The 15,500-nt window shown below is 45.0% G+C and overlaps 1 pseudogene; it reads right to left on the bottom strand.

The window, feature by feature from the left end:
* Positions 1-632: 632 nt before the first annotated feature.
* Positions 633-15,500, bottom strand: part of LOC123055757 (mRNA-decapping enzyme-like protein) — a 23,089-nt pseudogene continuing 8,221 nt past the window's right edge.

Consider the following 15,500-nt stretch of genomic DNA (forward strand, 5'->3'; position numbering starts at 1 on the left):
TCATGGTCCTAATTTGATCCTCGATGGCGCTATGCACAGCGTAGCTGCTGCATCCAAGACGATGTCTCCCTCGGATCAGATCAAGTCCTACCATTCACTTGCCACCTTCTCTTAGGCATTTAGGGTGGATGGTGCGTCGACAAGCGAAGTTCAGGGGGAGCGGTTGGTCTATGAAGGTGCTCGGCATGGGTCAAGACGTGGTGTTGTTAGCGCTTTTGCTTTGTAGTTTTGTATGGTCGTTGTTGGTGTGCTATTCTTGCTACGCTCGTTGTTTGCAATGAGTGGTGCCTTTCTGGTACTTACAATTATGTCTTCTATAAAGCTATGGTACGCCTAGGCATACTCTCGGAAAAAAACTATTGTGTTAAATCAGTGAAGTTTTAAAAAATGTTGTGTCGAATCAATAAAGTTGGCGCCTCTAGTTATAAATTCAAGAAGAAAGGTGTAAGAGGGAGAGATGAGTAAATAACCTTCCACCGGTACTCTGACTACATGTCAGGTTGGAGATAGTCACATATTACGTAGTTCACCAATAAATCACATTAGCATGTCTTCTACAAACTGAATCACAGGCCTGAGAAAAGACAAATGTCAAAATAATGAACCAGGATTGAGGGGGGGCTGCTCTCCCTTCAAGATCCATTATTTCCCTTCGTGATCTCCTGGTATACTAAATCGATGAAATCACCGTTCTGGAAGAAACAAGAAAATCATACTTATGGGATGCAGAAATGTGCTTAGTGAATAAATAGAATAAAACCAAACAAAAAGAAAAAATAAGATCCATGTTTCTAGACTTATAACGAGAGGTTTAAAATTCTGGTTTGACTTGAAGCTTGTAATGAGCTACAATTGAAGCTAACATCATTCAAGAAAAAACAATTCGCCGATCCAAGAAACGTCGGTCAGGTGAATGCATACAGAGAATTTTAACACTAAAAGTCGACAGAATAACATACCGCAACGAGCCTCAGTAATGCATCCCTGACTTTGTCTCTGGACAGTTGTGGGTTGTAGACTGGTGCTGATGCAAGAGATGGAGATGGATTTGGTGGTGGAAATGGCTGAAGTAATGGAGTCCCATATGGTGGCGAAGGCGAAGTGGTAGGTAATGGGAAGGCCCGAAGCAAAGGAGCACTTTGTGGTTGTTGAGTGCTACGAGGATGTTGACATGGCGCAGTTGGTGCTCCAGAACTATTGCTAGCCACTATCTGCGAAGACATCAATGCTGAGAAAAGTGATGGATTTACATGGTTTGTGGACCTTGTTGTAGCATCAGTGCCGCCATGAACATCATAGGGTATCCCAGAAACTAAGGGTTGTGAAAGAAGCAAATGATGCAAGGCTGGAGGCTGCGATGCAGCTATACTTGGTGTGTGAAGATAAAGTAGTAGCCCCAAAAGATTGATTTGGCTGTCCTTCAACTACTATACCAGAGGTACCACGGACGTTCGCAACAGTATGTTCCTAGGAATTCACATTTAACCACAAAAACCGAATCAGAGATGCTATAGTCAAGAAATTACACAACAAAATTAAATCCGAATGAAGTTAAGTTGTAATTCAGATAAGCTGGTCATAATACAAGTAAAATAAGAGAAAAATCTTGGTAGTTTTGATACAGTGAAGAATGCAGACTAGGGGTCCTCTTGTGCATGGTTAGTAGTTGGTATGATATTCGAAGGTGGCAATTCTAGGGGACCTTCAACCAAACCAGGTGCTGCTTCTAGCTCTTCAAATTCACTTAAACAGGATACATAACAATAAAATCCACCACATTAATAACAGCTTTGGATATGGCAAAGATGTTATTTAATGCAACACAAAGTGTAACTATTAACAAAAATTGTTCAACTCTTGCTTGCCAAAACAAGATATGACCTCATGCACCGTTTTGAAGTTATTTGTACTTCTGCATTCAAAATATTCCCAAGAGATTCATAGTAGAGCATATGAAAATATGCGAGAACCCCGGGAGATGCATATTAATGTTGGTGCACCACATTACGGTATTTTAGTCCCTAATAATACTAAAGCTATATTGTGATGTTCTACTGTTGACACAACGTTTATCATCTAGTCAAGGAGAAAAATACATAAGTATTTCAAGTACCTGTTGATCGAGGGAATGTTTGGCTTCAGAGGACCTTAGCGAATGCATTCAGTATCCTGAAAATTTGCATAAGAGATGTATGTCTCACTTAAGAAAGAAAGAAAGATACGAGAAAATTGCAAAAACCACAAGCTTAGATCATTTCAGCCTTAAATTCTGCTGAATTGCAAATGTACTAAATGAACAAAGGTATGGTGGTGTTGATAATATGTGATTTCTCAGATTTTTGCATTGATAATCTAACTAATTGAAAAAGTTTAACACCTCAACTGAACCACCAAATCATGAGGTGGCAGTCAAACAACTTTGAGCAGATAATTGTAGCAGCCAGCACTACAGCACGAGCGCCACTGCATCAATATAAGATTTTGATCTGATCAAACTGTTCTGACCAAAATAAACTTATTGAATATCACACCAACATTTCTACTGAATAAGAAGGAATGAAACATTTAGAGCTTGTTCTATGACACATTACACACCATGCTGGGGTGTGCAACAGATTGTTAATGATGTGATTTAGTACCAATAGCATGCTGAGATTTGTTTCTTTAGCATATCGTGCATGACTTTGCTTTATGATTGTTAGTGCAATTAGGTTAAGAGAACATGGTCATCTTATATCTAGGATATTCCAAAAGTGTGTTTCAAAGTTTCAAAATTTAAGAAAGAATTATGAATGTACATGTCGAAACACACTACCACCTTGCAGAAATCATTAAAAAATATTTTTCATTTGTGACCTACGCAAAAATAAAGAGGGTCCAAAATAGGAATTATTTGCTTTGATTCAAAAGATATTCACACACGTTTAAGAGGGCAGGAATCCTTAGAAATTTTCCAATGTGAGTTGTTTGATTTGTAGGACTAAACTCTATATGAATTTTTTCCTAAGGATTCCTTTACATGGCATTTCATACGAAAGTTTACAAGGGCTTCTTTAATTCACAGGGTTTTAAAAACACAGGGATAGGAAAACGCATGATTCTAGTGTCATGTGATACGTCTTCGTCATATCTACGTTTCCAAACACTTTTGCTCTTGTTTTGGACTCTAATTTGCAAGATTTGAATGAAACTAACACAGACTGACATTATTTTTAGCAGAACTACAATGGTGTTGTTTTTTGTGCAGAAATAAAAGTTCTTGGAATTGGATGAAACTTTTTGGAGATTTTTTATGGAATATAAAAAAATACTAGGGCGGAGATCCATCGGAGAGGGGCCGACCAGTTGCCCACAAGGCAACAAGGCACGACCACCCCCTAGGCGCGCCATGATGCCTTGTGTGGCCCACGTGGATCCGATGACCCTAATCTTAAGCCTATAAATTCCTTTTCTAGAAGAAAAAAAGAAGAAGTTTCATCGCCTTTTACAATACGGAACCGCCGCCACCTCCTGTTCTTCATCGAGAGGGCAGATCTGGAGTTCGTTTGGGGCTCCGGAGAAGGGGATACGTCGCCATCATCATCACCAAACCTTCTTCATCACCAATTTCATGATGCTCACCACCAGGAGTGAGTAATTCCTTCGTAGGCTTGCTGGATGATGATGGGTTGGCTGAGATTTGTCATGTAATCAAGTCAATTTGTTAAGGGTTGATCCCTAGTATCCACTATATTCTGAGATTGATGTTGCTATGACTATGCCATGCTTAATGCTTGTCACTAGGGCCCGAGTGCCATAATTTCATATTTGAACCCTTTATGTTTTCATGAATATCTTTGAGTTTTTATCCTATCTTGCAAGTGATAAGCACCTATTATATTTATGATCCACATGCCCCAAGGTGACAATAATTGCGATTCTTTCCGGTGATTATCGTAGTTTGAGAAGTTCTTGTATTCACTATGTGTTAATGCTTTGTTCTGGTTCTCTATTAAAAGGAAGTCTTAATACCTTAGATGTCCTTATGGACCCCGCTGCCACGGGAGGGTAGGAAAAAAGATGTCATGCAAGTTCTTATTATAAGCACGTATGACTATATACGGAATACATGCCTACATTACATTGATGAATTGGAGCTATTGTGTATCGCTCTAGGTTGTGACTATTATATGATGAATACCATCCAACACAAATACCTATCATTGATCTAATGTTGACACTTTTTCATATTGATCTTTGCTAAGTTACTTTTGTTGTTGTTGTTGTTGTTCCAATCATTACAAAATGCCTATTGTTACTGTTACTATTGCTACTGTTACCACTGCTATCAAACTATCATACCATTGTGCCACTAAACACTTTACTGCGGATATTTCGTTTTCCAGATGTGGTTGAATTAAAAACTCAACTGCTTATACTTGCAAATATTCTTTGGCTCCCCTTGTGTCAAATCAATAAATTTGGGTGAAACAATACCCTAAAAAACTGTTGCAATCCCCTATACTTGTGGGTTATCATCATGCACATTCAAATCCTATAGAATTTTTGTTTGTTTGATTGCATCACAGGAAAAACGAATTGTTTTTCCAAAGAGATTTAAGCGAATGAAAATTCTTATGAAATATCGTGCAAAGGAACCCTTAGGAAACCCACCATGTAGGACTCAAACTATGAATCAAACGACCAACATAGGAAGAATTCCTAAGGATTTTGTTTCTCCAAAATTCCTATGAAAATCCTTCAAATCAGAGAGGCCCAGATAAAGCCACGGTAACATCAAACATACCGTTAAATAATCTTGCCACTCAAGGTGATTCAACAAAGGATGTGAGGATTCAGGCTATGGTGCTAAAAATAGTGTGCCTTGTCAGAGCAGATACAAATACAGTGCTACATAAAATTTACAGAGGAGCCAAAGAACAGATGCGAGTATTATGCGGTCCGGGAATGAGTGGTAAAAATAAATTAGCATGGCATCCCAAGAGATTAGCATTAGCATGCCGCATCGTAAGGCCCTCAGGTCCATCGCTTTGCTCTTTCCATGGATGATTTGGAAACATAGGAACGTGTGCGTCTTTGACAATGCGATGCCCTTGATCGATTTGCTAGTAGATAGGATCAAAGATGAGGCCCTCTATTGGGCAAACGCCGGAGCTCAGGGGCTTAGGGTTGTTCTGCCCACATCCTGGGACGTCCACTGATCGGCCGCTAGCAATATAAAGTCACCTCCTAGCTCTCTTTCTTTTCAATGAAATGAAACGCAAAGGTCCTTTGCGTTTTCTTGAGAGAGAAAACGATCCAGCTGCGTAGTATATGGCATATAAAAGCTAGGCTTTGGCCATGTATAGAGGGACATTAGTTTTTGCCGTGACTTTGAGAAAAGAAGTCAAGAAAGGCCCAGAGTTCAGGCGACGCAATCACGTCTATTTTCTATGATTTCCATCAAGAAAATTTATGAGTGATAGAGCATTGATCTCCACATCGATACCTACTGGCTAATCTGAGAGGATCATTATCTTTATTCGTGTATCAGTCGTGCACGGGTAGATACTATTATTGGAAGCTGCAAGGAGAAAGAATTTTTGTCTGATCTCACGTCACTGTGGAAGATCGGAACAGTGTCAAGCACGTGGTTAAACTCGTGCATCATCAGACCATGTCAAACCTTTTGGAAAGAATCCTTTGTTTTTTCTATGGTGCAACCAAACAAACTTCAGCACAAACACAATCATGAGGGAATCAAGTGGAGATGGTATTTCGATCCTATAATTTTTTTTAAAAATTGTGTCTTTTAAATACTACATACCAGAAAGGCCCTAGCACGTTTTTTTGTTTGCACACCTAGAAAATATGTATGGTTTCATGAACAATTGCTTAACCACATAATGTAGCAGTTCCTACATGTCTTCCTAGGGCCTCTTTGATTCACCGGAATTTCAAAAAGCTGGAATAGGAAAAATATAGGATCGGAGTGGTATGTCCACTTCAATCTATAGGCTCAGGAAACCACGGGAATTTGGATCAAAGAGTGTCTAATGTCATAGGAGAAAGTAATAGTACAAATAGGTTAGAGTGGATGGAAATTTTCCTCCAAAATATAGTGCGAAGAAAACTATGAATCATGGTACATAGGAATATTTTCTTAAGGATTCTAATCCTAGGAATCATGGTATATAGGAATATTTCTTAAGGATTCTAATCCTATGAATCATGGTACATAGGAAAATTTTCTAAGCATTCAAATCTTCCAAAAATCCTATAGAATTCCTTTGAATCAAAGGAGCCCTTAGATTTTTCCAAATGCGAAATAAAAGTTTTTGGGATGTCAAATGTCCAGAAACTAATTGACGTTTTTGCTAAGTTTAACATTCTAATGGCGTGTGCTCAGTACATGTCATTATCCATGCTTAAACCCATATGATGCAAAGCAGAGAGATTGTATCTTTGAGCTAAACTAGAGGTGGACATTGCTGATGCAGGTTTTACATGGAAACATGATGGTTTCTAAGCACTTAATTTTCTACTTTTAGATATAATTATAGTTCAAACTTTATTTTCAAGCCAACATAACAAAATGTTAACATAACTAGAAAAATGTTTAATCTCCAACAACTAAGCAGATTCATAACAGAAAAGGCAACAACGAATGGACCATAATCTAGTTGAATGTAAAATTAAACATTATATAAGTACTAGTAAACATCTAGTTAGAGTACAAGTCAAAAACAACTTCCTTTTTTGAACATTGGAAGGGTCACGAAGGATCACAGCACGAGAACAGAATCCAATCGATAGAAAAAAGACCCGCACCGCTTAAGGCAACACGAGCAGTGAACTGTACCCCGACCACCAGCCGCTGCATCCTACGTGACGGTGCTAAAAACCGTCAGTCTCGATAGGGTGGTGCGCAGGACCAAAGTACCAAAAGGGATCGCACACGTCGAGTTTACCCAGGTTTGTGTGCTCATCGTGGAGTTAATACCTACTCCAGCTTTGGTTTTTGATTGATGTGGGTTACAATATGCGCGGAGATGTAACCCTCGAGACTATGACTATGATGTCAGATGCCTCGAACTACCCCTGGCCTCGCCCTATAAAGGATGACGGGGCCCGGGGTTACACGTTTGCTAACGGACCTATGGTGCAGATCAGACGGGGTTCATCTTGCCTTGCATGCCAAGATTGGAACATTATGGAAGGAGAACTTCCTGCGGAGCGAGGGGCCCTAGCTTCACCTAAGCCTGCTGGGCCCTGAGCCCGGCCTAGCAACCGGCCTCCCAACCGGCAGGCCACCCTGGTATCAGACACTGTCAATAGCCCCCAAGCTTTTTCTGGATCTTTGGTTGTGTTTCTGCTTGCACCTATCAAGGACGAAAATCCAGACGGGCTCCTCTCGTATGAAATGAGCAAATTGATCCCCCTTGGCATTACCCGTCTTTATTTGGCTCTGCTTCTCTATTAACCTTTATGAGCAAATTGATCAAGGTGTCTTATGTGGTTCTCTGGAAGCATATCGGGGTGCCACGCCGAATGTGGCTACCTCGTTGGAGGGTGCGCCGACGGCATGATATGGCAGGGTTTGTTTCATCGGCATTTGATGGTGTTCTGGTCGTGATTGGTGGTGCGCTTGCTAGATTTTCCGCTGTGTTCGATGGCCGGTGGGGGTTACGTGCCCATTGTATCTAGTTTTCGCCTGGTTTTCTGTAATTAATCGGGCAATTCTTTTCTTCTATATGAATAGGCAAAGCTCCTGCTGGTTTCTCGAGAAAAAAGGGGTCATGAAAGACAAATACTTTCATTAGATAAGCTTGAAAGTACATTTTACATTGGGACCCCCCAAGAAAATGAAGTTACAGACTAATCCCAAAATTTTACAAAAAGGACCCTAGATCATGTTGCAAGATTGCAATTCAGTCCTTGCAACGGGCTTTGGCACCGAGTCTGTCGTCGTTGGGGAAGAAACCACCTGGCATGATGGTTTACCACAGCACGACCACCGGCGGGTTTCCGAACAGAAGGTTTGTACAGACCAAGTTGATCCCAAACTGCATCCCCTTTGGCTCGTCGGTGGGAGGAATCAACGGAGGCTGCTTCAAAGTACACCAACACTCCAAGCACCCACCTTTTGACCAGAATATACATCAACAAGCTGCCAAAGGCGACCGTCGATCTCAAGAGCAAGCTCCTCCCTAAAGGGAGAGGTGCTTCTGCCGGCACCATAGCCCTGACGCACAACCACTAAAGGTAAGCACCGAGGACAAAAAAACCAAACTCTCAGCTCGTTCGCCACTTGCTTTCCATCCTTCCACATCTCATGTTCCTCCCTTGTGGTGGCTAGAAGAGCAAAAACGGAAAAGGAGCAAGAGCAAGATCCAGGTTACCTCAAGGGAAACCCTTGACCAGGGCCTCAGATACGGTTGACCAGCCATCTCCAGTGGGCTTAGCTCCAGCCACCAAGGCCGCAACAAATATTACAAAGCAACCAACTGATAGAACCAACGATAGGCGATGGGGCGGAAGCAGCACAGACACGCACAAACGAACCAAAAGAGAAAGAAAAAAGAAACAAATGACGACAACGCCGGATCAACAAAAGAATGAAGACGCCTCGCAACCACTGCGCCCATCGGAAATGTCCCACCGAGCTCCTAGACTCTGAAGCGCCGGTACCAAACAACACCTCCAAGAAGGGATGCGACGATGTCGACACTGCTACCAAGGCTTTCCCCTGGTACGCGATGAGAGGAGAGGAAGGGTAGCCCATGACGCCCTCCAGGAAGGTCCGGCGGCACCCTCAGGCTCCACCACGTTGGTGTCGGTCAAGCCGACCTGGATTTCTCCCGATCCCAACCTTCACCTCAGGCGCTCCGGAGCCCGCCACCAAACCGACCACCACCCTGCGCCAACATGGTCTTGAACCTTCCACGCCGTCTCACCACGGCACCATGAAGTGAGGTCTGCACACCGAAGATGAGCCGGGACTAGAGGTAACAACACCGTCAGCACACGGGAGGGCTCAACCTCCACCGTCAACGACGGTAGCCGACCGGACGTAATAGCAAGAGCATACCAGGCCCGTGAGCCCACCGGCCCGGCCAAGCCCTCATAGGCCTGTAAATCTCCCGCCTTCGCGCTGCAACAGGCATGCCGTCGGCGTCGCCACTCCCACTCTGAGCTGCTCCCCACCGTGCAGAAGACAACGAAGCTGTGCCAGGAGCCGGTCCGCTAGGACCCAGATGGGGCCCGCAGGGCCCAGATCTGAGCCAGGGGCGCACCGCCGACCACCACGCACCACCAAGCTACCCCGCTGCCAAGGAGCCGCGCCGACACCTCGCCCGCCGCCGGCCACTGCTGCGGGGTCGCCGAACCGTAGCCAAACCGAGGAACACCGCCGCCGTCCCCTGCCCCAGGAAGGGGAAATGGGCGCGCGGGTACAGGAAGTCCCGCCGCCGCCGACACCACCCGGAATAGCACCGGGGGCGACCGCCGGCTGCGGCAGGGGAGGAAAGGAGAGTTGGGCTGCCAAGGAATAAGAGGGAGGCGCGCCGCCCCGGCCACCTCCCTGGGATGCGGCGCACGGGCGGATCCGGGAGGGGAGGGAGGAGTGGGGCCTGGCCCGGGCGGCCGGCGGTGGCGCGGGGGCGGTAGGACTGCCTGCGGCGGCGGGAGGTGGCGAGGAGGAACCCTAGCGAGAGCCTGGGTCGTGAGCGGTTCCAGATTCGGTTTATTTGGAGAAGAAACCCAACCCATGTAAATATGGCACAAGATCAAGACCCCTCTACCACTCCCCTCCAGCCAGCATGGCCATCGGCGGCAGTGGGGTGGAGAGAGGTCGGAGCAGAAGCGGTGGTTGGGTGCAAGGGATAGGAGCGACACGGAGGCCAGTCCACCACAGGGGCAAAGCAAAAAGTCTCTTGTCATGGAGAAACAGGTTCCAAGTCAAAAATATTATCATGTCTTTTTTCTCCAATACGCACAAGTGTGTGTATCATTCATTAAAGAAGAAGGCGGGAAGAGTCCCGAGTCCATGGTTACATTCCAAATTTACATGCGGGGTTAGCCAACACCACCAAACACACAAGACACTACTCTCGATCCGGCCCTCCGTCTTCTACCTCAAACCCTACAACGTTACCTTTCATAAGGCCAGCCCTAGCCCAGAGAGCGCCCTCCTCCTTAATCCTAAGTAAAACCGCAGCAAGTGACGGGATAGCCCGGTTGAACACAATATCATTTCGGTGCTTCCAAATGCACCACATCCCAAGTAGGCATTTTGCGCGAGTGGACCTACGATGGGCAGATGGATGATCCTGACGGAGGCACCAATCGCCAAGGCCTTCAACATCTTGGGGCTCGAAGTCAGTTCTGTTTGTGAGGTCACCCAGCCAGTGCCACACCTGCTTAGCAAACACACTGCCAACAAGGAGGTGTTGAATAGTTTCGTCATCCTAGTTGCAAAGTGGGCAGGAATCCTGGTGAGGTAAACCACAGCGGGCCAGCCGGTCGGAGGTCCAACATCTGTTCTTTAGGGCAAGCCAAGTGAAAAAGTGGCATCACAAGGGCGCCTTCGACTTCCAGGTGAATGCCGCTGTCTGGGAGACGACGCGCCCCATGAATCCAGCGGCATAGGCAGATCTAGCAGAGAACTGTCCGTCCTTCTCCCAAGACCAAGAAAGTGAATCCTCAACATCGTTCAAGATCTGCCTTCCAGAGATTAGGTTCCACAACCATATGAACTCGTTCAGAGCTTGGGGCGAGAGGTTGGGGACAAGGTCCCGAACCCAGCTATCATTGGGTAGAGCATCGGCAACAAGCTTTGATCTTTTAACCTAGTCCGGAATCAAGCTATGAACTGTGGGTGCAATCTCCTCAATTCTCCACCCGTCGAGCCATCTAGCATCCTAGAAGAGGGTAGCTTTTCCATTGCCAATTGTAGTATGTGCTGCCGCATGGACTATACCCAGAGCTTCTGCCCGAACAGGGATGTTAAACTCAGCCCACGATCGGGATCGATCCGCACGCTGCAGCCAAGCCCACCTGGCTCGCAGAGCCTTGTTGAGCCACTGAAGATTCGGGATCCCTAGGCCACCCGCCCACTTGGGAGTGCACACAGCGTCCCAGGCGACAGCACAGTTACCTCCTCTCGCATCTTTCTTCCCACACCACAGAAAACCTCGGCAAATTTTGTTGAGGGCCGCAAGGGTCTTGGCAGGTAGATCTAGAGCTAGCATAGAATGGACTGGGATTGCACAAAGCACATATTTGATTAGGAGTAGCCGCCCACTTTTTGGCATAGATGCTGCCTTCCACAGAGGCAGACTGTCGCCCACACGATCCACTAGCGGTTGGAGCTGCACCGTGTTTTGCTTCCGGAGTGTCAATGGCAGACCCAAGTACTTGCATGGGAAAGCGGCGGAAGGGCATCCCAGCATGGAAGACAGAAGCTCAATCTCCTCATGAGAACATCGAATGGGAACTACCGAGCTCTTGTCCAAATTGACAGACAACCCAGAAGCTTGGCCAAACAGAGTCAAGATCGCGCTGCAGGTTGCAGCCTCAAGTTCAGTTGGCTTGATGAAGACCACAACATCATCCGCAAACATGTAGACACGATGTTGCATGCCAGATCGAGCCAAGGGAGCTAGAAGGCCATGCTCAGAAGTAAACTGGAAAAGCACAGAGAGGGGCTCCATACATAGGATGAATAGCATCAGCGACAGTGGATCACCTTGCCTGAAGCCTTGACACGCCAGGATTGGTTTGCCTGGGCGGCCATTATCATGTCATTTAACTCATTGACACGGACACATGTACTTTGTTAATAACGGACAACATTAATGGAGTCAGATTGCTCGGTTAACAACCGTTTAGGTTTTCATGTTATCGAAAGGAACATGACTGGAACAAAATATATAATGAACAAACAAATTCATATTCAGATCACCAAAAGAACAGTTCTTGTTACCTACTTATTTATTATTTAAAATCATTGATTCAAACGTGTATTAAAGAGTCATATATATATATATATACACCAAATCATGCCAACCAACACCATACATGGATTGAAAATATTTGTAACAGGAGTAGAATTCTAAACACAGACAAATAAGGAATAAATTAGCAGTATCTGTAGAAAGTTAGCTGCTGAAGAGATTAGCAACTTCTTGTAACGCCCACGATGCGGCTATATCTCCCACGTGTCGAGGCACGACTTAGAGGCATAACCGCATAGTGGTTTTGTCGCAAGAAGGGTCATCTTCACACAATCCCATGTAATGAACAAGAATCAGATAAAGAGTTGGCTTACAATCGCCACTTCACACAATACATAAATATCATCATACATCATCCAAAATACAATCATATAGACCGACTACGGTCAAAATCCAGATGAAAATAAGATAACCCCAAATGCTAGATCCCCGATCGTCCCAACTGGGCACCACTACTGATCATCAGGAAAAGACACATAGTAACGACCACGTTCCTCGTCGAACTCCCACTTGAGATCGACGCCATCATCTACACTGGCATCATCGGCACCTGCAACTATTTTGGTAGAATCTGTGAGTCACGGGGACTCAGCAATCTCACACCCGCGAGATCAAGACTATTTAAGCTAGTAGGAAAGGATGGTCTAAAGAGGTAGAGTTGCAACGACAAAAGCATATATGGTGACTAACTTGCGCAAATGAGTGCGAGAAGAGAAGCAACGGAACGGACGTCATCTAGCAATGACCAAGAAGAGGTCCTGAACACCTACTTACGTCATGCATAACTCAGACCGTGTTCACTTCCCGGACACCGCCGAGAAGCGACCATCACGGCTACACACGCAGTTGATGTATTTTAATTGGGTCAAGTGACAAGTTATCTACAACCGGACATTAACAAATTCCCATCTGCCTCATAACCGCGGGCACGGCTTTCGAAAGATAATACCCTGCATGGGTGTCCCAACTTAGCCCATCATAAGCTCTCCCGGTCAACGAAGGATAAACCTTCTCCCGGAAAGACCCGATCAGTCTCGGAATCCCGGTTTACAAGACATCTCGACAATGGTAAAACAAGACCCGCAATGCCACCCGAATGTGCCGACAAAACCCGATAGGAGCTGCACATATCTCGTTCTCAGGGCACACCGGATGAGACATCCTACGAGTAAAACCAGACCTCGAGTTTCCAGGAGGGGGCCCCGCAGTCTGCTCAGTTCAGACCAACACTCGAAGGAGCACTGGCCCGGGGGGTTAAAATAAGATGACCCTCGGGCTCGCGAAAACCCGGGGGAAAAGGCTTAGGTAGCAAATGGTAAAGCCAAAGTTGGGCCTTGCTGGAGGAGTTTTATCCAAGGCGAACTGTCAAGGGGTTCCCATAAATCACCCGACCGCGTAAGGAACGCAAACTCAAGGAACATAATCCCGGTATAACAGTAACTAGGGTGGCAAGAGTGGAACAAAACACCAGGCATAAGGCCGAGCCTTCCACCCTTTACCAAATATATATAGATGCATTAATTAAATAAGAGATATTGTGATATCCCAACATATCCATGTTCCGACATGGAACAACTTCAACTTCACCTACAACTAGCAACGCTATAAGAGGGGCTGAGCAAAAGCGGTGACTTAGCCAAACAATGGTTTGCTAGGAAAGGATGGTTAGGGCTGACATGGCTAAAATGGGAGACATGATATAGCAAGTGATAGGTAGCGAGCATGGCAATAGAGCGAACAACTAGCATAGCAAAGATAGAAGTGATTTCGAGGGGTGGTCATCTTGCCTGCAAGGTTCTCAGAGTTGTCGAAAGCTTGATCCTCGTAAGCGTACTCGACAGGTTCCTCGTTCACGAACTCGTCTCCCGGCTCTACCCAAGACAAGAACACAAACAAACGGAACCACAATCAACAACGAGAAATGCGCAAGCAACATGATGCAAAACATGTATGATATGCAAGATATGATATGCGATGCATATGCGTGCTCCGGAAGGAAAATGATGAACATGGCAGTAACTTGGCAAAATAAGCATGCCACTGGAAAGATGAGATGATTTTAGTCGAAATCGATATAAAGATCACCGGAAACGGATGCACGGTTTGCAAATGACAAGCAAAACAAGAATGACGCGAATCTGCGATAAACATCAAGATAGCACTCAAAAAGCAACAAGTAACAATGCTACAGAACCCCAACATAGCAACAAAGGACATGGCAGTAATCTAAAGGAGATGCTTGACAAAAGATAAACACTGAGCTACGGCTAGTTCACAACATATCAAGCCCAAACAAGCATGGCAAAAATGCAAAAGATTACAGGTTCACAGACGGTGAAAAACTGGACATGGCAGAAAACAGCATCAGGTAGCAATGTTCGGAGTACGAAAGCAACATGCTACAGGAACTTAATATAGCAAAGCAAGGCAGGGAAGTGTTCTACTAAATGCACATGACAAAAGTCCCTTACTGACCATAAGCCAAAAAGGAACAGAATATATGATGGCAAGCATGTAAACATAGCAAGTTTCGTTATCAGGTTTCAGACTTGGCAGAAAACAGAGCATGACAGAAATATTAATATGTAGGCCCCTTTGTGAGCTTGATGCACTCACTACAGAGGAATTCATGACAAACCAAGCATACCTACAGCAAGATGGTATGTTTATGAAGCTACCCATGGCAAGAACAATTGCATAGCATGTATGGATCAACTACAATAAGCTTGGCAAAATGGCATATCATGTTAAGAATCTGCCAGAAATATTTTCTAGCAAAAGTAGAGCAAGATTGAGTCATTCTATGGCACTCCATAATTGCACACAATTGCAGGAATTGATCAACTACAACTATATCTACAAAACATCCTTACTGAACATCTCGAAAATATGCATGGATCTCTCTGTCGCATCAAGTTTACATGGCAACAAAATTACAGCAGACAAGGACTTAGAGAAATCACTAAGTCCCTGAAATCAGAAATATGACGGGGCCTACTTTGCATGCTTGTGCTAGTCACCACAGGGATCACAAAAATACATGGACTACACCACTGGAAAGATGGCATGGCATACTTCAAAACACGTGTAGAGCTCATGCTCAAAAAATGCACAGAATAAATGATACAAAAATGACAAATCTCCAAGTTCTGATAAGAACCAGAGAATAACAGCAACTAGCCCTCTTCCAACAGAGATTTGGGCATCAAGATGACCTCTAATGAACATTGTGCAATTGAACAAAATGAAGAGCATTGCGAGACGAACAATTTGGCATATTAAATGCGCAAATCAGAGCTACATGCACGGAGTTATGGAGCTACGAACATCGCAAGATGCTAAGGAAATCTGAGGACTTGGAAGAATTTCGGGGTCGCGAGAAAAGTCAACGGGGGAATCTACCAGATCGGATCGAGCCGTTCTCGGGCTCGCTCATCGGCCCGAGGAGGAGAAGTGGCCGGCGGTGGCGGCCGACGCCGGAGGAGGAGGGGGCCCGGAGGGCGG

The sequence above is a fragment of the Triticum aestivum genome, chromosome 2D, assembly GCF_018294505.1.
Source record: "Triticum aestivum cultivar Chinese Spring chromosome 2D, IWGSC CS RefSeq v2.1, whole genome shotgun sequence".
Lineage (NCBI taxonomy): Eukaryota > Viridiplantae > Streptophyta > Magnoliopsida > Poales > Poaceae > Triticum > Triticum aestivum.